We start from the raw sequence: 26,713 nt of genomic DNA on the forward strand, positions 1-26,713 counted from the left end.
CCCATTCCAGTCCTTTTCCAGGAGCCTGTCTGACCCAAGCCATATAGGAGCCACCAAAGTTAAACCCAGAGGCTGTACAGGTCAGTTTATGAGATCCACCAGGTTTAATGGTCACTGGTTCAGACTCAGTCAGTGTCTGACCCATTACATCTGTAAACAAAGAGAATATAATAAAGTAAGAACAAATTTAAATTTAAGGACATCATGTGAAACTGGAAAATATTTACATTCATACATCAAAATGCAATTAAATGTTAAGAAATGTCTTACATTGTTTGAACATCAACATGATGATCAAAAACAAAAGATTTCTTGATTCTATAGCTGAGCTGACAGGAGCTGCTTCTGAAAATACTGTGCACAGCCAGAGATGAAAAGAGACATGAGATTATAAAGGACTGAAGTGGAGTATTTGCACAGTCCACCCTCTAGAGACTTAAATAGATTCAGTGAGAAACACTGTGATCAGAGTTTGGAATCTGTGAAGACTTCTCATTTTTCAAGGTTACATCATCAAAGGTCAGCTATGTTTACATTCATTTTAATATGCAGAGGAATAAAAAGACATTATAGGAATATAGGAATATTATAGACCATTATAAAGGGGTGATTATACAGGGAAGAATAGTTCACATAGATGTACAGATCCAGTATGTGATTATATTGGGTAGAACGGTTGGAGCTAAAGAAAAGTATTTAATAGAAATGTCTGTTCCAATTTTTTGCTATTTTGACATTTTGCCAGAATATGAGATGTGAAATATGAGATGAGACATGGTTTCATTCACCACTGTCCTTAGAGTTTTGCCCTCCACAGTGTGAGGGCACATGAAAATCCTGTCTTTTCTGTTTCACTTATCTCAGACCAGTGTGTCAATATATATATATATATATATATATATATATATATATATATATATATATATAGATAGATAGATAGATAGATAGATATAGATATGTATAGATATAGATATAGATACATACTGCATATATACTCTGTGTATATATATAATGTGTGTGTGTGTTTGTGTACCGTAATACCTAACACAAAATATACAACTTGACGAAACTTTAAATAGAATAATAATTTCATGATTTACATGTGTTACAGTGTTAACTGTGAAATGAACTATGAGTTAATAACATACATTAGTAATGTAATGAGAGCTCAACCGGCTGCACCTTCAGCGGTTGGGGGGGGTGGAGGGTAGATCTTTGGTAGCCAAAGCAGAGTGGCTTTCAAGAATTATTTATACTGCATTAACCTTAGAAGTCCCCAAGAGTCTACGCACCAAAATAGACAAAATTATATTTGATTTTATTTGGAAGAAGAAATCTCACTATATTAAAAAAGTGTTATTACTAATAAACTCAAAGCATTAATGCCCTGGAATTTTGATCCCTCAATCACTCATTTAAATTGAAATGGATAAAGTCATTCCTTGAAGGTCCAATTTCCATTTAGAATTATATCCCTGCTTATGTCTTTAATTCTCTTGGTGGTCTTATTTTTTTCCTTAGATGCAATTATTATATCACGAAAATCCCTGCGAAACTGTCAGACTTTCAAAGCAAACGCTCTTAAGCTAGTCCCTAATTTACAAACAGATGTTATATATGGAGTAATAGAGACAGAACATACAAAAACAAAACACTGTTTAACAAGGCTTGGTTTGATAGAGGCATTCTTGTTAGTCATCTACTTAATATCAATGGTCATCTTTTAACATATGAGGAATTCCCTGACGAATTTCAGTTTCCTATTATTTCGTGAGACTATGCTATTGTTATGGATGCTATTCAAAGTGGTGTTAGAATGCTTTTATTGTCTAGCGGTGAAAAGGAGGGTGACTGAGAGTGCAGTGTTAGGTGTGCTGCTCCCTGTGTCACTGTGCCTTTGCGCTGTTTCAGGGACCTTGCTGTCACCGTGGGGTGTCGGTCAGAACACAATCCAAGCATCCAATTTGGGTTTTTTATATTTATTAAAATGCTCAGCATGACATGAGCACACTTCAATTTATGAAAAAGGGGGTTTGGTTGGTATGGTCTGGTGTGGGTGTATATTTGTGTGTGTGTGGTTGAATCGTCACTGACGCACACTGCATAAACGTAAACTGTCCAGGTTTTGGCTTCTTCTCTCCAGAGTGGGGGTTGATCTGACGATCGGGGGGGATGCGAGTCTTATATATGCTGACCTGTATCTTTAACCCTATTGGTCGTAAGGTCAGAGGGCAGCCTGGATGGACAGGACAGATGGCTAATCCTGACATGGACGAGAAGTTTATGGGTGCGGTCTTTGGTTTACGTGCAACTTGTTGACTTTGGGGTGCATCGGGAGGAGGGGGAGCTCTGCCAGCCTGATGGAAAAACACAGAACTTGCACAATGCATTGGTTATCTAACACGTTGTTATTGGTAGTGTGAAATATTTAACTGACTGAAAGGACTTGTGTTTAAATAGGAAAAATACTGAGAGGGTTAACTGACTGACTATAGATGGTGATGTTAAATGATTACTTTATGAAATTATGTAAGTGTATGTAAATCTGTGTTATACTTTCCTTGGACAACCAACCATTTAAGCACTGTCTTCTGAGGCAGAGGTTCCCAACTGATGGCCCTTTTATACAAGCGGTCTTAAAGGGACAAATTGTGTAATTCCTGACTTTAATTGCAAGAATCTTTACATTGACAGTGGCTGTCCCATAGTTAGTTCTAAAGCCAGTAACAAATGTATTAGAAGAGTAATTCAAAGGGATACTGTATCATCTCCCCTAGCAGTATTTTATTGGGACAACATTTTTAATTACTGTATATTAATTGGAATTGGACATGGCTTTTGCCAAAAAAATTTCTCTTAACTAATAAAATCAAGGAAGTTTCCTATGAGATCATACAAGATGTTATCCTGTTAAAACTAAACTAGCCAAATTTAAAATGGACCTTGATGTATCTTGTACCTTTTGTAAAAGAGAAGATGAAATGATACTCCACCTCTTTTGGGACTACATTTACAGTCAAATATTTTGGAATGACTTTATACAAAAGAACGTAAGCACATTTTCTTTAAAAAAAAACAAACAAACAAAAAAAAGGAGCATATTCTTCTTGGAGTTCCTGAATGTGATATTTTGGAAAACAGTATCTACAAACGCTGAAAACTTGGAAACATCCCAAAGCTGTTAAAACACATACAGTCTGTGCATCATTCTCTTTGTTCACTTTATAAGTATTTTGTTTGTATACCCTGAGCATATCTGTATTTGTTATATGTATCCTGCTGTTTGTCATATTTCTGTATATTCTTCTGATATATTGCATAAAAAAAAAATCTAAATGCTAAGAAAAGGTGCTTCTATGCCTACTTTCCTATCTCCTTTAACATAGGGTACATTGGACCATCCTGTAAGTACATGACCCATCCCGGAAGCACAATCTGTTCTGCACATGCACGCACTGACGGTTAGGGTAAGGGTTAGGGATAGGGTTAGGGTTAGTTGACCTTTGCAGAAGCACACGCATATGCAGAACGGATCGGTCTGCCAGGACGGATCATGTACTTACACATCCCTTACGAAAGGAAAGGAGATCATTTCATCCCACAATTCTTTGCGACAGCAACATTTAAAGCGACGCACCATTCGGCCCTTCACGAAAACAAACAATTATGGGAATGTAACACTAACCATTGGACAATGTCAAGCGTATCCTTGATGCGATACAAAGATTATTGGGCTGAAGTTTTCTTATTTAAGCATTAAATTAAGGATTTGCGGATCTTGTACAAGTAAAATAAAAAAATTTAAAAAAGTAACATGACAAAGTGATGGTGTCAGTCAAAAGGTGTATATGCTTTCCAAAAGATATCAGTTTCTAACGACAAACCGCCTCATGCACATGCATTCTCACTTCAATTCTTAACAGAAAACAGCTCAAATTCACAATATGAACTTAGGTAATTTACAAACAATTTTCCAACTATTTCTGATTAAAAGTAAGTCTTAGTACTGAAGTACAAGCATTTGTAATTGCAAAACAAATCAAATTCTGTTTTCTAAAAATTGATCAGATCAACATGACTGACAAGGGATATGAGACATTTATAGCCAGATTATGTTTTTAATTCAACACGTCTGAAACTTAAGAATGATGATATGTACAGTAGTAGATATGGAGTCCTAACAATACGGTAAGAGCGCACAGAGCAAAGCGTCTAAGATGCGCTTTCAGTAGTTCATCTTCGGAACAATGTAGTTTTACCACAGCAGACCCACATCAATAACATCCACCGTCACATAACTACATAGCTTAGTGTAAGTGCAGTCGGATTCTCTTGGCACCATGGTTGTCTTTTCCTAAGTCCTTATGAATTCTCCTTCCCATCTTTCCTAGACCTCGTGACGTTTTCCATCAAGGTCAAGGAAAAGTGGTTAGGAAAGGACATAGGACATACATTTTTTGACTATTCGGATGTGCCCTCTCTCTTCTGTGTGCCTGCACACAGCCTCTGTCCCTCGCTCCTCCTTCTCTCTTCAGCTGTGCGCACATGCACACACCCACACTCACAAACGCATTTCCTCTCATTCTAGCATTAACCCACTCATACACTCATTTAATCCTACACTGTAAAACTTGCACATAGCCTCACTACCTCTTACTGTCATTTGTGCCTTGATCATTCTATTTGCTGCTGATTATTGATTGTACCATATCAGTATTAGTTTGCTTAGTAGTGTTGATTATTTTTTATAAATTGTATCTTTAGAATAGAATGTTGCCTTGTCTGTTTTTGCGGTAATATTCACTAAATGCCATCCTCTGCAAACAAAGTACTCCCATTGCCTTCATCAGTTGTTTCATGAGTGTTACAGACATCGTAGTGTAATTGTAATATATCAGTAGTGCAATACCCGCTAAGGCTGTAACATGGTGTTATAAGTGGATTATTTCATTAAAGTTGATGGCTTAATTATAAGGTATTAAACACCAAAGTTAATGATTAATATTTTTTATGAGATTGATTCCTTTATAAGACTGATTTGGTAACCTATTGCACTTACAATGTGAAAAACTGTCAATATTATACTAAACTGGAATAAAGCGGATACATGGCAATGGTGAATTTTAATTTCTTGTGATTTTTAGATTTAAGTCCAGTGCTGCATATTTGGTAGAGGATAGAAAAGACATACATGTTGTCAAAAACTGGTATGACTGCATGGATGTCTAAGTTTCCAGCTTTTATTGAACAAGGGCAAGCAAATGCATAGGAACAAAAAAGGTTGAGGCCAGAATCTCACAAGAATCGAGATAACACTTAGACTTAATCAGAACGCACACTAGGTTAGTCAAGACAAGTTAGATAAAGACTTCACAACAGAACAAAGCACAAACAGGTGTTTATACACAGAAGAACAAAAGCACCACAAACACAAAACAGCTGCAGACCATGAATAATTAACTGAACCCAGGAAAACCAAGAACTGACTGAGAAAGCCTTACACAGAATTGACCAGCAGAGAGGGAGACAAAAAAAAAAAATCAGGGCATGCAACAAGTAGTTTAACACAATTTATAGAACTACTGATATGATAATTTTACAAAACAAAAGCACAAATACATGCTTAGTAAAATATATTTCAAAATAAGTGCAAAATCAGCTCCTTATTCTACAAGCCACAAAGTTATAGGGGGTGCTATAGTATTACACTAAATTTTTAAAAAGTGCATCTCTGGTTGTTTTACACCACTCAGATGGCAAGCAACATTTAAGATGAAGATCATAAAATAAGTCCTAGGAGTTTTATTTGATTGATTATTATCCTATGAACTTTAAACAGATATGGGCCAGACCTCTGCTCTACTGTTTTATCCAGAGTAAGAAAAACTATATGCAAATCTTTACAGCAGTCTTTCATTTCACTCTGCTCTGCCTCCCACCTCCAGATGCACAGAAATAAATACACATATAAGTGACTGCACACACAAACACACACAGAGGGAAGGTGTGTGTAAAACTGTGTGGGTCTACATTTCAGTTCTACTCTGTCTCAAGCAGCAGCAGTCATGAGCTGGGTTCCTCTGCTCCTCTTGATCTTTCTGCCGTGTGAGAACATAAATTCAGTTAAGTTCATTATTTGTTTTATTATTTCTATCACACACCATGACACTGCATCATTCCTAACTCTAACAACAGTAACAGTTTTCTCTCCATATTCCAGGTCTACATTGCATCTCTCTGACCTCATCTCCTGACTAAACTCTTCTGGTGAGAAGGTGAAATTATCCTATCAAATGCCAGGTTATTCTCTCACTGACTATGGTACTGGCTGGATCAGAAAGCCTGAGGGAAAAGCCATGGAGTGGATTGGGATCATATGGGGCAGTGGATCCATAGATACTGGAGACTGGAGACATTCAGAAGTCGTTTCACCATCTCCAGAGACAGCAGTCAGAATATTCTCTACTTCGGAATCAGCAGCCTGTAGACTGAGGACACAGCTGTGTATTACTGTGCAAAGACTGCCACAGTGTTAGAGACACACAGCTCCCCTAAACAAAAACCTCCAGAATGGAGCCATAATGCAATACTTCAGTGACACAAGCAATCTGGTAGAATAGATACCATGTTTCTCACTTTTATTGACATGAAACTTTAAATGCATGAATTTCTAACATTTGTATCAGAGTTTAGAAGCAGACATCTGGAAAAGGACTTGAGTGGAAAACTTAACCACTATTCTGATTCTGAGAAGAACCAGTAGAGCAGGTCTAATCTCTGAACTGAGACAAGTTTGACATCAGATAAATTCAGCCAAACGTCTGACTGTATATAAACCAACTAAAGACTGACAACACTAAAGTCTAGTGCTTCACCAACTGTTACTGTGCTGTCATTCTTTACACTGTTCATCTGTAAATACATTTTACTGCTGGAGTCATCTCTGGAGATGGAGAATGATCCCTTGACAGACTGGGAATAGTAAGTGGCACAGCTATAAGTAGCTGTGTCTATGTACGCAATCCATTCCAGACCTTTCCCAGGAGCCTGTCTGATCCAGGCTAAATAAAGGTCACAGAATGTGAATCCAGAGATTGTGCAGGTCAGTTTATCAGATTCTCCAGGTCTTTTAAATATGGCTTCAGACTGAATGAATGTCTGACAGTCAATACTTGTAAATTTAGAAAGCAAATATGCTTAGACAAATACCAGGCACCAATAACATTTGATTTACATAGAGTGATAAGAAATCATGTCCAACTGAGAGCATATATCACTATTACAGTTTCTCAGGGGTAAATACTTTTTGGAAAAGTATTAGACATATTAATATGTATTTTATACAAAGTCTATTATATATAAAGTGATGCTCTTTTTCTCTGATTAATGATATGTTACACATTTTTCCTTTCTTTGTTTTTTAAGGTGACCCGAGAGAAGTCGGGATATGTGCAGACTGTAGGTATGAATTTATGTTGGCATAGGGTTATGCTTACTACAAACTCCAACCTAGAAATGTTTGACCAGGACAGAATATAATTTAACACTATTGCTACTTGGCACAGTTATACACAGCTGTGTCTTCAGTATTCAGATTGCCCCCTTGTAATATTATTGTTTTACTGCTGGTGTCTCTTGAGATGCTGAACTTTCTGAACTTTTTCAGAGACTCTTTATAGTCTGAGCTCCCATCATACCAGAAAATTCCAATGAACTCCAGAACTTTTCCTGCTGGTTGTCTAATCCAAGCTGTAGCAGAGTAAGTAACTGAATATGAGTCCTTGCAGTTGATAGTCATTTGCTGACCTGGACAAACAGTCTGAATGTCAAGCTGAATCAGCTCATAAGAGTGGACACCTGGGAGAGATTCAATAATTACTACAAAGACATGAGACACTCAGTCAAACACTCTAAACTGTGAGTAAAATGGACTACAAGATACTGCGGCTTTAATTTTTTTCTTATCAGAGCAAAGAAACTCACAGGATGTGGCTTCCAATAGCAGCACTAGAGACACAGAGAACATGACTGGTTTTGAGAACGGTTCCTGTAGAGCTCAGAAGCTGTTCAGGATTTAACTAAAGACTGGTCAGTCACATGAGACAGAAAGAGGGAGAATTTGTATAAAGGAGTCGCATCACATGAATTTTCACCCATGTCCTTCTAATTTTTTCCCTTGAAATTTGAAATGATATTTCTGTGCTACTGATAAAATACACCACCCTTACTTGCTATTCACTTGTATTTGTCCTGTTTAACAGCTCCAAAAGGTGGTGTCTAAAAGTGCTCAAAACTTTGAATGTGAGACTCTTACTTCAGATCAGAGACAAGTTATTCCATTTTCGCTTTATATATTTTATATATAATTCTTTGGCTCTGTCAGGACCAGATAATATTCATGAAAGCCTTTTGATAGTGAGTGATTCTAGCCACACGTTCACAAAATCTATCTCTATCTCTCAAACCTTAATGACAGCATGGACTGTCATATGAGGAGAAATATTGCCCTCTCAAGGTCACAGCTATACTTTTAGGGGGGCTATTTGATATTAAGATAATTTCTGCCATGTGTCTGTGTGAGATTTGCCGTGTTCTCAGCTGTTAGAAACACTTATGTATTTCTTAGAGTATCAGAACATGCTGTATGTTCTGATACTATATCTGTGTCCAGTTTCATGGTGATGATAATATGTTAATGAAATACATACAATACCAGTGTATGCTTCATAATTTTCACATCATCGTCACATTTTATTTCACATAGGCAAGGCATGAGGAAGTGGTTTTTGTATGGCTCTGTGACTCCTCTCTCTCACTGTGAGTCTCTAGTGCAGTAATACACAGCTGTGTCTTCACTCGTTACACTATTCATCTGTAAAAACAGCTCACTGCCGGAGTCATCTCTGGAGATGGTGACTCTTCCCTCCAAAGACTGGGGATACTAGGATTCATAACCATAAGTAGCTGTTCCTATAATGGATGGTACAGCTACTTATGTGGATCCACACACATATTCCCATCTCACACACATATTCCCATCTCTGTGCGCATTTCTGTATCTACATATCTGTATATCTTTGCGTGCGCATATCCATGTACCTTAGTGGAGGCTCGTCTATTGAAGAAAGGGAGGACTATCCTCCCCAAAATTTCTGAGAAAAATAAACTTCAAAGAGAAAAGTAAATACACGTAAATTAAACACGTTGAAGTCACAAAAATCATCTCCCCGTGTCAAAATACCAACAGCACCTTCTAAAGCAACTGAAAATTCCTGCACGGAGGTCCGACCTCCCCAAGCCTCCCATTGATGTCCATTATAAACGGTTGTTACCCCAGGGGCTCGTGAGTCCTGGCTTTTAACATGGAAGTGAATGGCCGTAAGGGAGGACGAACCTCCCTTTGGGCGGGTCTAGCCAAGGGCTCTGGATTTAGCGCCTAACATCAGTGAACCAATCAGCGGAGCTGACTGCGCTGGTGAATATCCAATTAGAGTTTTGAGGGAGGGGGTTATCAATGATATGATATCATGCAAGAGTCTTGTCTTGTGTCATTTGTCATACCGTTGAGATAAGATTTGTCGTGTTGAGTCGAAAAATTTTTTTCTGTTGGAAGCTAGTTTTGTTAATTGCTAATAAAGCCTCAATGGAAACAGAGGACGTTGTCCATGTTTTATTAAATAATACACCATTCCATTCGTTGGACTACAGTGAGAAGGTCAGGGTTAAAGCAGCAGGGAGACCAGCTCCAAAAATCAAGATTAATAAACCAAATAGTAAGGTCAGTGTTTTCAACACCACATGGCATGAGAAACACCCATGGCTCACGGGCAGCCTAAAGAACAATCGACTGTATTGCTGGCCTTGCCTGCTAATGAGGAAATCGCAAACGTGGTCTGTTCAGGGTTTTAGTGACATCAAGTATTTGGAAAGGGCAACAAAACACCACAATAAATGTAAAGACCACGTTGGTGCTGCAGTTCGATTGAAATTGCTGGGCAGGATGTCGATTGATCAAATTGTGGATGAGGGTGTGCGGCTGCAAACCGCGCAGCACAATGCAAAAGTGCACCGTAATAGAGATACCCTGAAGCGCTTGCTTGATGCCCCTGCTTATCTGGGCATGCAAGAGTTGGCATTCGGGGGCATGTGGAGAAGGTCAATTCAGACAACAAGGGAAACTATAGAGAGCTAGCAAAGGTGATTGCACGATATGACGATTTACTTGCAGAGCATTTGCAATCTTCATCAATGTTTACTGGCGTGTCTAAAACCATCTAAAACAATTTGATTTGATTGAAAAATAAAAATTATGACAATGGTCTGTCTTCAATAAGTGGATATTCCTCTGACAGACATGAACAAACTGTACAAGATATTTAAAATAGTGTTAACTCAGATCAGTTGCCTCTGGTCTGTTTTTGTCAATCATCACTTTACTTTGTCAAGAATAAAACAGGCCAGACAAAGAAAAGAAATGTAATTATAAAAAGATATGTGAACAGTTAAACTGTTGCAGTAATAATTGTCCTGCTAGAACCAAACATTCAATGTCCAAATCAGTACAATCAGTGCAGCCACACAGTGTGCGCTGTGACGGATCAGAATTTATTGTTTGTTTTCCGGCAAGAACGGTGTGAATAGTGTAAATAGTGTAAATACGTTCTTGTTTTGGTTTGTTTGTTTTTTTCTTTCATTTTTTTTCCTGTTCATTATTGGCACAAAAATAAATTCACCGGGTGTTCAGCCACAAACCACAATCTTGACTCCTGCTGCCTCCTTGCCTAAGACGACTCTGACACAATTGGTGTCAGAAGTTGGATGCCGCCTAAGCAAAAGCAGGAGGGGGGCATGATCTTAAGAAGCGGTGCCATGACGGATGATTCAGAGGAGGAAGCAGTTGCAGCAAGCACTACTGAGGCCCTACCCCAGCCCATGTCTTCCTCAGTCCCCATGGTCTCAGAGCTCGCAGGAATGCTGCAAATGCTCATGGAAAGGCAGGCTGCCAGAGATGAATGCCTCAACAGAGATGCTGCCCGACAGGAGCAAAGATGGAAGAGCCTCCAGCACCAGTTCCATCAGCTTCAGTCGCAACTAAGTCGGCGAACACCAGTATATGAGGAGAGTGAGGAAGCAGATTCAGTGCGTGAGTCAGCCCCGGAGCATGAGGAGCTGCACAGGGCCCCATTTGGTTTCAAAGAACCCAAGCTACATCCTCTGACTCCAGATGATGACATTGAACACTTCCTCACAACTTTTGATTGGGATGATTGGGCTATTCGCCTCATGCCCTTATTGACAGAGAAGGCCCGTAGTGCCTATGTCGCCATGGAGTGCGAGGATACCGAGGACTATGAGCTGGTCAAAGCTGCGATTTTAGTGAAATATGAGATTTATGAGATATGAGATTTTAGTGAAATATCACAGCAGAGAGGTACCATCAAAGGTTTCGATCCATGGACATTCACCAGGGTGAGACGCCACGGGAACTCTATGTGCCCCTGAAGGAGAACTTCTTCAAATGGATCAAGCCCGAGAAGAAACGGTAAAGGAAATGGCTGAAATGATGATCCTGGAGCAGTTCCTCCGGATGGTTAGCCCTGAGATGGAAGTCTGGATTAAGGAGCTTGACCCCCAGACAGCGGAGAAGGCCACACAGCTAGCAGAAGTCTTCCTTTCAGCCAGAAAAGGCAGCGGAAGGACCTTCTTCAGCCGGGAGCAAGAGGCCAAGCGTAAGTCTGAAAGGGGTGAAGGGGGTCCACGTCTTGCCATTAGTAGAACATACACTAGTAGTAAACCTCATTCCAAGACACCCACACCCTACACCAATCCACCGGATAGGGCATACAAACAGGAGGTGAGATTTTTTTTATTGTGGGGAGTTAGGCCACACCAAGCCTTTTTGCCAGGTTCAAAAGAACAAGCAGTCTTTTGTGTGCTCTGTGCCTAGGCCAGCTCAGGTGGTTTTTGCAGAACGGGCTAGTGGTCACACTGTATCAGTGCTTGTTAATGGCCAGCAGGAAAGGGCTTTAATTGATACAGGGAGTTCCCAGACCCTTGTTTGCGAAAGCTTGGTACCCAGAGAGGAGTGGAGTGACTCTAAGGTGAGAGTGCGTTGTGTTCATGGGGACGAGAGAGTTTACCCTACTACTGAGGTCTATCTCACGGTTGATGGTCAGACATTTTTTATGCCTGTTGCTCTTGCTCCTAAGTTGCCGTACTCTGTGGTCATAGGTCAGGATGTGCCTATCCTATGTGATTTGCTGCCTAAGTCGCAGTCCTGCAATGTGGTTAGAACCAGATCACAGGCTGCAGTTGACAGTTTTAAAGATCTTCCCTTTGAAGGTGTGGAATTGGAGGTAGACCCCTCTAAACCGGCTAAAACCAGAGCTCAGAGACGGAGGGAGAAATTTGCAGGAGAGCCTAAGTCAAGTAAAGTTGAGTCTTTGCCTAGGCCTGATCCTCCTCTTGATGTTAACATCCCAGAAGACTTTGCTGAGTTGCAGGGCCAGGATCCAGCTCTGCAATCTTGGTTTGAGAAGGTGTCTGAAATAGATGGCGAGAGGAAGAAGAGGGCAGGTCTAGAGGAAGAGGTGTACCTGGTAAGGAAAGGAATTCTGTACCAGCGGAAGGGACAGACAGCGGCACTTGCATTACCCTCCTCCATGAAACACCAAGTGATGCACTTAGGACATTCAATCCCCTGGGCAGGTCACTTAGGAAAACAAAAAACACTTGCTCGCATAAGTAGTAGGTTTGTATGGCCAGGCATGTACACTGACGTCAGTGACTTCTGTAAAACATGTACAGAGTGTCAGTTAACCTCTGGGAGAGGTGTTGCACGAGCCCATTTACATTCACTACCCATCATAGACACTCCCTTTGAGAGAATAGGAATGGACATTGTTTGCCCTTTGGAGAGAAGCACATCAGGGAACAGATACATCTTGGTAGTCTGTGATTATGCTACACGTTACCCTGAAGCATTCCCACTCAGAAACATCAAAGCCAGATATGTAGCCAATTCACTTTTGCAGTTGTTCTCTCGGGTAGGCTTGCCAAGAGAGGTTCCAACTGATCAGGGAACAAATTTCCTGTCTAAGCTCTTATAGCAGGTGTACAAACTACTAGGCATCAAGGGCATTAAGACCACCACCAATCACCCCCAAACAGACAGCTTGGTTGAAAAGTTCAATCAAACTCTGAAGAGTATACTGAGAAAGTTTGTTTCTCAGACGGGGGCTGACTGGGACCAATGGCTGCCTTATCCTCTTTTTGCCTACCGAAAGGTTCCTCAGGCATCAACGGGGTTCTCTCCATTTGAACTGCTCTTCGGCTGACAGGTCAGAGGCCCACTAGACCTGATGAGAGAGCATTGGGAGGAACAAAAAGCAGCTGGAGAGACAGTGGTGGCCTATGTGGTGAAAATGAGGGAGAGGCTGGAGGAAATGACAGCGTTAGCCCAAGACCACCTGAGAAAAGCCCAGAGAGCCCAAAGGTACTGGTATGACCGAAAGGCCAGAACCAGAGATTTCAGACCCGGACAAGAGGTGCTGTTATTGCTTCCAACACATGAGAGCAAGCTCCTTGCCAAGTGGCATGGCCCTTGTAAAGTAACAAAGAAGATTGGGCCAGTCACTTATGAATTGTTCATGCCAGAGCGGAGGAAGACGCATCAGAAGTTCCATGTGTCCCTACTCAAAGAGTTCCAGTGCCAAACAGAGGCAGTGCAACAGCAGCTTCTGGTCAGAGTGGTCAGTGAAGAGGAGGAGGTTCAGGAGCAGTACTTCCCCACCTACCAACCAGATCAGTCTGTGGACCTGTCCCACCTGACGACAGCGCAGCAGGAGGACTTGCGGGCTCTTCTGCTGGCTGAGCTTTTCCAGGAGAAGCCGGGGTTGACCACTTTGGTGCAACATCCACCTGAAAGAAGATGCTCCTGTTCGCGAGAAGTGCTACAGGATCCCAGAGCGACTGCTACCTGTGCTTCAGGAGGAGCTGGAAGTAATGAAAGAAATGGGGATAATTGAGCCCTCCAGCAGTGAATGGTGCAGTCCCATCGTTCTGGTGACCAAGAAGGATGGGAGCATTCGTTTTTGCATTGACTTCCGACAGATCAATGCTTTGTCCAGGTTTGACCCCTATCCAATGCCATGCATTGATGACTTGATTGAGCAGCTGGGTAAGGCGAAGTTTATTACTACTTTAGACCTGGCGAAGGGGTACTGGCAAGTTCCACTTGCAAAGGAGGCTAGAGAACTGACTGCTTTTAGAACACCTTTGGGATTGTATCATTTTACTGTTATGCCATTTGGCCTGCAGGGGGCACCAGCTACTTTCCAAAGGCTTATGGACCGAGTACTGGAGGGGACTGCAAACTTTGCAGCTGCCTATCTGGATGATGTGGTCATTTTTACTGAATCTTGGGAGGACCACAAAACACATCTCCAGAAGGTGCTTCATCTGATTCAGTCCACAGGCCTCACGATCAACAACAAGAAATGTGCCTTGGCCCATCAACAGGTCCAGTACCCGGGCTATGTGACTGGTGAGGGTGTCATCAGGCCACAGCTGGGGAAGGTGGAAGCCATTCGATCCTTTCCGGTCCCAACTACCAAAAGGAAGGTTAGATCTTTCCTGGGCTTGGTGGATTGGTACCGAAAATTTATTCCAAACTTCTCGTCCAAAGCGGCAGTCCTAACAGACCTCACTAAGAAGATAGTGCCAGGGAAGGTGCGCTGGACGGAGGAGTGTGACTGAGCCTTCAGGGACCTGAAAGAGGCGCTGTGTGAGGACACCATTCTTCAGAGCCCTGACTTTTCCCGGCCCTTTACTGTGCAGACAGATGCTTCAGGGGTGGGCCTTGGAGCTGTCCTCTTGCAGGAGCGGGGGGGGGGGGGGGGGGGGGGGGGACCAACGGCCGGTTGCCTTCATCAGCAGGAAGCTGCTTCCCCGGGAGATGAGGTACTCCACTGTTGAAAAGGAGTGTCTCGCAGTCAAGTGGGCGGTAGACACCTTTTGTTATTACTTGTTAGGACGGAGCTTTGTTTTAGAGACTGACCACCGAGCACTGCAATGGCTGCATAAGATGCGGGACTCCAACTCCCGCATAACAAGGTGGTACTTGTCCCTGTAGCCTTTTAATTTCTCTGTAAAGTACAGGACTGGCACCAACCAGGTTGCTGATTGTTTATCCCGAGCTGCTGAGGAAGAGGCCTAAGGCCCTTCCTTCAGCTGGAGATGGGGGAGGGAATGCAACGGATCAACTCTCCGTCACATATGGACTGTTTGCAGGCATGAACTGTTCATATACATTCACCGCACAAACATACACATTCACGACATAACATGGATGAAGTGCAAGTTAAATATTTATTGATTGTTGTTATCGTGATTTTGTTGTGTGTGTGTGATGTCCAATGTCTTTGTTTATTGATCTGTAAATCATAGAGAAAACAGACTAACGTTAGCATTCTATAGCATTCTATAACATTTCCGATTAAGTTGGCCAACGAATCCATTTGCATATTCCATTATCCTCAGGTTACCGTTAAAATGTTACGTTAGGTTATGTTGTCTATGTGTAAGTGTTGATTACTGATTGTTAATTGTAAGAGCCGTCGCTTACCTGTGTGATGCTTCCCGAAGGTGAGATTTGCGGCAGTGACGCCAGGGAAACTGGTACGTCACAGCCTCAGGTATTTTAAAAGAAAAGTCCCGCGAACTCCACAGGAGGTCCGCGTGCGTCACATCCTGTTTTAAATTATAAAAGCCCTCCATTTTGCTTTAAACGGGGTGGGATGTTGTTGGTTGGTTGTTGTGGAAGTTTATAGGAGTGTATTTCGTGAGAAGATAATTATTGAAAGTCTGGCAGAATTTATGTCTTGTTTGTTTTCCGGCAAGAACGGTGTGAATAGTGTAAATACGTTATTATTTTGGTTTGGTTTTTTTTTTCTCTTTTTGTTTCTTTCCTGTTTATTACTGGCACAAAAATAAATTCACCAGGTGTTCAGCCACAAACCACAATCTTGACTCCTGCTGCCTCCTTGCCTAAAACGTCTCCGTCACAGCACTCAGTGCTATCAGCTGATAAAATGGATGTCTTTCAACAGAAAATGGTAAATTAGCTACACTGTAACAAAATGCTGTAAGAAAACAGCCAAATTCTGACAGTAACATACTGTTTCCCATTGAAACAATACTATACTATAGGAAACAATGCATTCTGGGCAATATTTACGGGCAGCTTGCTTGCATTCCGGGGGTGATGTTAGAATGCACTCGATCAGAGTGGAGTGAGTTGCAGTGGTGATGGATTTGGTGGAGATGTAGAGCTGGATGTCGTCAGCATAGCAGTGGAAGTGAAGGCCATGACGATGCCAAGGAGGGGCATGTAGAGGATAAATAGAGAAGGACCAAGCACCAAACCCTGGGGGACGCCTTGAGACAGAGGAGCAATGGAGGAGGTGCAGTTGTTGATGCTGTCAAGCTGTTGTCTATTTGTTAGATATGATCTCAGCCAGGAGGGCAGTGCCAGTGATGTTGACACATGCAGGCAGGAAAGAGGAATGGTGTGGTTGATGTTGTCAAAAGCTGCAGTGAGGTCAAGGAGGATGAGAATACTGAGAATATAGTATACAGTATATGAGTATATGAGAATACTAGGATGCCCAAAGATGAAACATGAAACACGACACACGACATGAAAAGTCTAACATGTCAGATTTTTTTGTATTTTCCTGCCTAGTCTGACATCTCCTACAACATGTTCCTTGACGTTGACCAATACGGCGAATGACAGTTGTCCTCCCCAACAACATGAATTTCCCCAAGGTCTTGAAAGGCAGCATATAATGATTGGTCGGGACCATACTTGTAGCATTGCCAGTCTCCTGGCCAAGACACAGCAAGCATTTATGGCACGATGATTGCCTAATCTGACATGGTTGGCGGTACAGAAGGCCAACTTCATCTCTGCTCAGGCTTCCATGCTGTCCCTTCACTTCCTGCCCCTCACTGAGATGTGGATCACGCCGGCAAACACCACCACTCCCACTGCCCTTTCCTCTGTCTTCACCTTCTCCCCCTCCCCAGACCCTCAGGAAGCCACTGGTGGAGGAACTGGTTTCCTGATCTCCCCCTCGTGGAGCTTCCGTGACACCTCTCTCCCTTTCATCTCCCCCACCTCTTTTGAATTTCACGCTGTTTCTGTTTCTTCCCCTTGTAAACCACACATGACTCTTCTTTATTGTCAACCGTCTGTAGTCATTTCTAGATGAAAAGGACATCCTCCTCAGTTCCTTCCCTGAGGATGGCACTCCCATAGTGCTGCTTGGGGACTTCAATCTTCCACTGAATTCTACTCAGTCTACTGGCCTCCTACCCCTCCTCCAGTCCTTCAACTTCACCCTAGTGGAATCCCCTGCAACAAACAAGGCTGGCAACCAGCTTGTCTTCACAAAAGGTTGTCCTGCATCTGATCTCACAGTCACACCTCTCCATGCCTCTGATCACTTCTTCCTATCCTTTTGCCTCCCGATCTTATCCTGCCCTAAATCCTCTGCTCCCACCCTGTCAGTTTCAGCTTGACGTAACCTTCGCATCCTCTCCTCTAGTGCTTTCTCTTCAGCTGTCTGTTTTTCTCTCCCTTCTGCTAAATCCTTCTAACTTATCTCTGTTGAGGAGAAATCCTTTACTGTCCTCTCTGCGCTGTCCTCCTCCCTGGACACCCTCTGCCCCCCAGTTACCAAGCCAGCTCATCTCTCCGCTTGCAGTTCCTGGCTGACCGACAGCATTCGAACTGATAGACCCAAACTTTGTACGGCTGGCAAAAATCGAAATCTCCAGACAACCTATCCCATTTCCACTCTCTTCTCAATTCTTTCTTCTCTACATTATCTCCCACCAAATCTGCCTTCTTCCACTCTAAGATCTACTCTGCCTCCTCTAACCCTCACAAACTCTGTTCTACTTTCTCCTTCCTCCTCTCCGCTCCTCTTCCTCCTCCTCCCTCATCCCTCTCTGCTGATGACTTTGTCTCCATCTTTGAGAAGAAGGTTAAAAACACCTGCGATTCCTTCCCCTCATCTCCTCCCATTTTGGATCACACACCCGCTGTCCCTCCCACTACCTTCTCCTCCTTCTAGTTCAAGTTCAAGTTCAAGTTTATTTAGAGCCCAATATCACTGTTTACAGTCTCAAAGGGCTAAATCCTTCTCCCCCCTAACTGACTCTGAAGTCCTACTACTAATAAAATCCCACTGTCCCAGTACCAATCTTCTTGATCCCATCCCCTCCTCTCTCTTTCAGTCCATCTCAGAGGATATTCTTCCCTTTATTTCCTCATTAATCAACAGTTCCCTGTCTACTGGTACAGTTCCCTCTGCCCTGAAGAGGGCACGGGTCAAGCCATAGCTAAAGAAACCCACTCTAAATCCAGCTGAAGTCAGAAGCTACCATCTAGGATCTCTTTTACCATTTCTCTCTAAAACCCTCAAACACGCAGTCTATAACCAACTATCTTCTCCAAAATAACCTCCCGGACCCGAACCAGTCAGGATTCAAAGCCGGCCACTCCACTGAGACAGCGCTTCACGCAGTCACAGAATAGCTTCATTTGGCCAGAATGAAGTCACTTAGCTCTGTCCTTATACTTCTCGACCTCTCCACAGCATTCGACACTGAACCACCAGATTCTTCTCTCGTCCCTTCCTGGGATAGGCTTCTCAGGATCTGCATTCACATGGTTCGAACTCTACCTGTCTGACTGTTCCTAGTTATCTTTGCCCACGGTCTTTCCTACCACTGCTACGCCAATGACACACAGCTGTTCTTCTCATTCTTTCCCTCCGACTGTCAGGTCCAGCCACGCATTGCAGCCTGCTTAGCCGACATCGCCTCCTGGATGTCCGCTAACCATCTCAAGCTCAGTCTGGGGAAGACTGAGTTTCTCTTTTTCCCATCAAAGAGCTCCCCAACAATCAACGCTCCAATCACCATTCAGAGTTCCGTGGTGTCCCCCTCCAGGTCAGACAAAACCTTTTCATGACCCTGGACGACCAGCTGAACTTTTCAAGCCACATCACAGTGTTCACCCAGTCCTGCAGATTCTCCCTCTACAACATCAGAAGGATCTGCCCTTTCCTTACGTCACAAGCAACCCAGCTCTTAGTTCAAGCACTCGTCATCTCCAGCCTCGACTACTGCAACACCTTACTGGTTGGCTTACCAGCCTGCACTATCAGGCCACTTCAGCTAGTTCAGTCTGCTGCTACACACCTAGTATTCAACCTCCAAAAACACTCTCATGTCACTCTACTACTCACTACACTTCACTGGCTTCCGGTAGCTGCCCATATCCAGTTCAGGACACTGGTGCTAGCTTAGCAGGCCACAAGAGGTTCTGCCCCATCCTACCTTCAGTCTCTGACCACTCCTTACACCCCAGCCAGATCTCCCCACTCAACGTCCTATGGTCAGCTGGCGCTCCCCTCACTTCGGGAACCTGCCAGCAGTTCTTCTCTGCCATTTCTTTTCGCTGCCCTTGTTCTGCAGTGGTGGAATGACCTTCCATATTAATGTGCTCACAATGATACAAATTAGAGGACACCCTGTACAAAAACTCCATCACTGTCAAACAGGCCTGTGGTAAACTGATGAGAATTACACAGCAGATATTTTGTCAGCATGTCATCATTGTAAAAAAAAATTATGCTGTTTTTACACAAAAAAAAACCTGGCAGATGTGGTTGCCAGAATAATTCTGCTAAAAAGTACAGTAAAAATGTAAACAACTTTACAGAGCAAATTTTACAGTTTAAAACTGTGGTGATTTACAAAAATTACACTTTAAACTGGTAAATCCAACAGCCTTTTTCTGCTGAATTAGCATGACCACACTGCTATTAAACTAATTCTTTCAGTAAGATTTACATGCAGCTGTTGCTTATTGTACATTGAATCCCATTCAATTCCACTGAAAAATACCAAACACTTTACACATACTGAGCAGTGAAATGCAGGCTCTGCATTTAACCCATCCTAATACCAGTGAGTACATACACACACTATGAGCTCAAGGTCTTTTTGCCAACGCCTTGGTCATGATCACTGACAGGAGTACCAATCCTAGCATGCCTTTGTGGTGGGAGGAAACCAGAGCACCCCCACGCAAACACAGGGAGAACACGCAAACTCCACACAGAAAGGACCTGGGACAGCTGGTATTCAAACCCAGAGCCTATGAGGCAACAGTACAAACCACTGAACCATCATGAAGCCCAGTAGTAATGACAAGAGTTTATTCATTACAATTTAAAGGCAGAAAATCCTGTTCTACGACTACTAATATCAGTCTCAAATATAAACTGCAAAACTGTCTAAAAGTATTTCTCATTGCCTGTTAGGATTATTGCTCAGTGAAAAATAGAAACTGTTTCTATACATTACAGGCAGATTGAGCACTTCTATCTTAGATGATTTCTTTAAATGGCACTGCCCTCTTATAGATGTTTGACTTCCACCAGAAATGTGAAAAATGTAACACAGTGTACACAGATTAAGGACTTAAAATTCAAAAGCAAAACTAGACATACTGTATTACTGTACTGAAAGATTTTTTAAAAAATCCAAAAATAACTTGTCTTTCCAAGAATGTATTAACCTTAAAGCAGTGAACAAAAACATCTGTCATTTCTCAACATACATATTTGTAATATGTACTTCACAAAGATTAGAACAAAGAGCATGTGACAGATCAGTGATCATCACAGCCGTTTATTTTCATCGGAATGTAAAATATACATTGAAAACTGTCTTGATGCATGCTCAATAATGCAGGTAAGGAAATCCCAGAAAGTTGAATCAGTTCATCCGGATACAACGTTTAGTGGGAGAAATGTTTCATCACTCATCCAAGTGACTTCGTCAGTCTCAGCTGACTGCAAGTATCAACAACCTTATAAACAGCAAAGTTGCATAGTTGCATAACAGTTGCATTCATTATGCAGCAGTGCTGTTTATATGACAAGAGGGGGTGCTTGACTCCTTTAAATAATGCCAGGAACACTTGGTGGGGTCTGATATGAAAACTGAATGAAGAAAGCAGCTTCCACCATCTCATTTTCAACATAAAACATTGCTTGACAGAGTCGTGTAATTACACAGAACTGAAGTGGAGTATAACTTTGCATAGTCCACCCACTGGAGTGTGCAGTCATTCTCCCACATTAACAACAACCAAATTATCATTATTGTTCTTCTTCTTCTTCTTCTTCTTCTTCTTAGTACTTCTACTACTACTACTACACTGTTTGACATAATGAGGATGAAATGAAAAATGTGTTCATAGCTGAGTCGAAAGGAGCTTCTCCTATGCATACTGTACAAACAGCCAGAGATGAAAAGAGACCTGTAATTATGAAGGACCGAAGTGGAGTGTAACTTTGTATAGTCCACACTCTAGAGTCTTAAACAGATACAGTGAGAAGCATTGTGATCAGAGTGTCACAGCCTGCACCTCCATTTTGGACTCTTGTTTTGTTGTGTCTTTGTGCTCCTGTTCTGTGTCTGTTTCCACCCCTCACCTGTTCCTGTTTGTCCCATTTATTAACCTCGTTAATTTGGACCAATCCTGTTTTGCCCTGTTTAGTTCTCCCTCTGTATTTAAGCCCTTGTGTTTGCCTTGTCCTTTGTCTATCGTTGTTTGTGTTTGGATGCACACTGTTTCGCTGCACCTTTTTGTTATTTATTTTGGTTCCTGTTTCCACCTGTATTTTATCTTCAGTTTGCAAGTAAAGTCCTCCGTTTTGTCACTTCCATCATCGTGTCTTGCACTTGGGTTCTGCACCACTCCACCAGCGTGACACGGAGTCTGGAATCTGTGATGATTTCCTATTTTTCAAAGATCAGCTATGTTTCTTACATCCAACTGAAGAAGAAGAAGAAGAAGAAAAAGAAAAACAATCATTATCACCATCCTCATCTTCATTATCACTATCAGGTCTAGATAAATGACTCTATAAACAATCTGAAAATCTGAACCAAATTACCATGTCAGATTATGGAGATGGCTCATGTGACCTTGCTGATGAGACAATGGATCAGGGATGAACACATCCAGCACATGTTTATAAAGGGAAGAATGGTTTACATGGATTAATAGATCCAGTATGTGATTACAGTGGTAGAATAGTTCATATGGATGCACAGGTCCCATATATGGTCTGTCAAGTGTGATTTAGTTTTGATGTATGAACCTGAGTACTTCCCAATTTCATATGATGTTTTTAATTTTTGCTATTTTTTTTTTTCAGATGTAGTAGGTCAGAGACTGACTGAGTCTGAAGCAGTGATCAGTGATCAAAGCTGGTGGATCTCATAAACTGACTTCAGGCTTCACATTCAATAGTTCTAGATGTCTTGGATCAGACAGGCTGTTTACCTTCCAACAAAAAACTCAAGGAGACAGTTATAACTCAGTTTCCAGAGCTGTGAATATTCTGAGGTGGTAAAGTGGATTATAATTCTTAAATTTCCTATTCATTTTAAGAAGCCACAGGTGGCTTCCTAAAATGAAGACAAGGAAAGAAAACAAATAAACATGTAATGTTGCGGTATAACATTAAAGTTGGTATTTTTGTGAAATTTTGCATCTGACACCTATGTATGGTACATAATTATGTGATTCATTTGGACTTCAATATTTCCTCTTCAGTGAATTATACATTCTTTTTAAAATATTCAAAGTGTTGAAAGCATCAGTAAAATTTTCATGTAAATGTTATTTTAAAGTCAATAGTGAAATTTGCTGAGAGTGCAGGTGTTTCCTGTGGGTCATGCTTCAGTTGTCCTGAACTGAGTCTCATTTCTTACCAATGTTCTTACAGAAAGTCAATACATTTCAGTAATTACTTACTATGGGCAAATGAAAAGTAATGAGTATGCTATTATGAACTTGTATATAATTTATCAATAGTATATGTACTTGTAAGGATATGTAACTAATCAGTTCTAGCATAACTGTATGAAAATAAATAAATCAAATCAAGGTAATTCTTTTGGTACACTACAGTATTACTTACTCCTAAGTACAGTGTGAATGAGACCATTTCACATTCCATGTTCATATAAGTAGTATTTTCACATGGCAGGTTGTAATGATATTATTTTTTTTTCAGTACAGTATGGGAACCAAGATTTGTTTTTGAAATTTCATATACTTCTCAACTCACAATTCCACTTATGGAACAACCTCACTGTTTCTCTCAATATTGTGACTATGACTATCACTGAGAAAAAAAAATGTTTATTTTTATTAATAATTTTATCAAAGGAGGCCCTTACCTACAGTGTCTTGAGCAAAATGCTTTGTAAAACACAGTGATGGAGATGAAGAATCTTTAAAGATATAAAGACAGTCACACCCTGGTTCACTCTCTCTTCTGCTGACCGTTTTCAGTTAGATTTTCTTTGTTTGGTCACTTCCTTGGTTCAGTTTTATAGACATCGGTTTTACCTGTGTTTATTAATCAAGCCTGGTTTTCTATTTTTTCTACAAACATTATATTAATTGTCCTCACTTTCCTAAATAAAATCTTTGTCTTGTCTATCCTGACCTTACCCTAATGGTCTCAGTAAGTCTGAGACTTATTCTTAATCATGTGTCTCCTAATGTTCCGGGTTACATTTCCTTGCCCGCTGTGTGTTGAATAAACACTGGTCACTTGTGCACACACACCCAGTTCTCATCTAATTCCTGCTGACATTTTGATTTTCAAAATGGAAAAAAAACAAAGAAAAAAAAAACAGACAGTATAATCTCAAACATTTATTAAATCACATAATTAGAGAAGCAAGATGAAAAAAAAACTTCTTCTTCTTCTTCTTCTTCTTAAAGAAATTCTTCTTAAAATTATCTGACACTTTGGAGAATGAAGATTACAAGTCAAATACTTTATTCAAATGTAATCTATAAAGTGGAAGTGAAATGTTTATGTAAATGACTTGAAAACAGAACTAAGTGACATGCTTCAACTGTGTGACTACAGCTAGTTGGTTTTGAGTACAGTGATGACCCAGCAGGCCTTGACTTTCATCATTTAGAGGACAAGGTCTTTTGGTCTTTAACATTACAGAGTTTTGAATCCCAACTATGTGCTATTTCTTTATTAAAGTGACTGCAATAATTTCTTAAATAATTAATGCTGACATACCTTGCTTGGAGGAGTACTTGACACCAAGCCTTAAACTTAATCATTTAGGAGCAACAGAGGTGGACAAAGTACACAACTCCATTACTTGAGTCAAAGTATAGTTACTCCTGGTCAAATATTACTCCAATACAAGTAAAAGTTGTTCAATTAAATTTTTACTTGAGTTAAAGTACTGGAGTACTATCTTTTAGAAATACTTAAGTATTCAAAAGAACATTTTCTTTTTAATGTCAACGCATTGTATTGTTGCAACAATACCTTTACAGAACCTAATGACTCTGAAACAACCTACTGAATGCACTGACTTGCTTGTAGAACCTGTAGAATAAAAAGCTTGTGGAATATGCTACAAAGCCCATAGAGACACGGTTGAATCCAATGCTTCCTCTATAAAAAACAGTGTATAGCTTCACTTAAATAGGCCCTAGGTTACCTCAGATTGGCCTTAAAAGGATAAACACGTCATAATGTTGTAGGCTAGGTTAATTTTACTTCTACCACATAGCATTGCCTGAAATGTGAACCAACTGGATGACCTTCGTCATTACTTAATCCCCCATCCACCTCGTCTTATTGGGACCAGGTCCTACATGAATCCATTGCCTTCACATGACCTTACTAATAGTGCTGTGTTTATCTGACAAGATTAAAACATATATTTCTGAAAGGACTTTTGTCAGTAATGTTAACTCGGTATTTCCGCTATCTAACTATTAGTATGCGTCAGCAGTGGATTCACACAGGACCCGGTGTTATGTCCCAAAAGGTTCCCAAGCTAACTGGTTTCCGTACGTGTTCACACATTGTGTTAACAGTAGCAATTGTGGTCTGCCCCTGTCTCAGATTCGTCACACATTCACAAACATATTAACTGTGATTTTCAAGTCGCATCTCATATCTGCTGTGGTGAATATGATTGTAAGTGAGCAGAGAGTGCTACATCACAGCCACCTACGAAAAAAGTTTGGCAAACGCGTATGTGAAGCAGTTAGCTTGAAAACCTGCTGATTTAAAAAATCTCAGACATGGACTTAAGATACAGCAACATGGGTGCTCAGGTGAGGAGCCTTTATCTTAACATCTTTAACTGCCGTGGTAGTAGCCTTCAGGAAAACCACTCAGTTCAGTCGTTAGGAAAATGCAGCACGCACTTGACTGACAGCAATAGCTTACTGTGATTGGTTTTTCTCCTATAACGTTTTAGAAAAGGAAATCCGTCCACTGACTTCAAAGCTATGCTTCAAAGTAATGTGTAACGAGAACCTTCGTAGAAATGTAGTGGAGTGAAAAGTACAATATTTGACTTTCAAATGTAGTGGAGTAAAAGTCATAAGTTTCCAAAATAAATAAATAAAATAAATACTTAAGTTCAGTACTCAAGTAGATGTATTTCGTTACTGTCCACCCCTCTGGGGTAAGGCCATTTGGCCTTTAATATCATAGATTCTGGGGAGGGATTAAGGTCATAAACAGAACTCAGGCTTTAGATCCTTCAAGAAATAAGGACACATCATTCACTGGGCCCAAATAGTTCTCATGAAGGAGATATGTATCACTAAATCATCACTGCAACATATACATGGAACAACTTGGTATCAGCTGAATTGGCTCCTGAACTGTGAAAACCATGTCTTTTTAAAATAATGATGCCTTTAGTCTTCTTGTATGAGCTAACATTAGCTTGCAAACTTTAACCACCAGTGAGCTACATTAGCTGCCTGGCTAATGTTTGTTCTATGAGCTAACTTAGGTGGATAGCTAGCATCAGTCACAATAACAACAATCTTAATATTGATTATGGTTGTATAACCATCATAGTTAGTCAGTGACTTCACCGGAATTATTTAACAGCACTTGCTTTGTTTGAGTTCGTAAACCACTGCAAATGAACCCCTTACACAAAAAGAATCAGTTTGCTTACCTTCTGAAGTGTAGCCATCGCTTGTGTGGCTTGTCCTGTGAGTACTGGATGTTGTCGGGCATGGGCGTCAGTCACTGTGATCGTTTATTAGTTTGTGTACACACACACACACACACACACACACACACACACACACATATATATATATATATATATATTTGTTTTTGGTTTTTTGGGGGTTTTTGGAGCTGCATCCCAGGATGTTCCTTCATGAGCCAAAATTCACCAAAGTCACTGCTTGTTAAGTCCTCTGTGGAGACTTCCCCTCCCAACTGGAGTGAGACCCCACAAGTACTGGAAGCTACACACATCTGCTCGCAGTTTATTGGTGAATATTTGGGCTACTGCGGATGATTTAGAGTTGGTAGCCTGTGGATAGCCACTGCAGTGAGAGTATCTTAAGTTTCAACATTGCAGTGCCTGATTTTTCATGGCATTTGTTCTGATATTCCCTTAAACGTACTGAACAGGGTGTTCATTATAGTGTTGAGAGCCACTCTTCCTAACATTGACCAGATTCCAATATTAAACACCGGGGATGTTTTAGACCAGGGGTGGGCAAATCCGGACCTGGAAGGCCAGT

At 41.1% G+C, this 26,713-nt stretch overlaps 1 pseudogene; it reads left to right on the top strand.

Moving 5' to 3' along the window:
• The window catches only part of LOC115819451 (Ig heavy chain V region XIG14-like), a 230,348-nt pseudogene that overhangs the window by 102,153 nt on the left and 101,482 nt on the right, over nt 1-26,713 (top strand).

This window comes from Chanos chanos, chromosome 8 (assembly GCF_902362185.1).
Source record: "Chanos chanos chromosome 8, fChaCha1.1, whole genome shotgun sequence".
NCBI classification, from domain to species: Eukaryota; Metazoa; Chordata; class Actinopteri; order Gonorynchiformes; family Chanidae; genus Chanos; species Chanos chanos.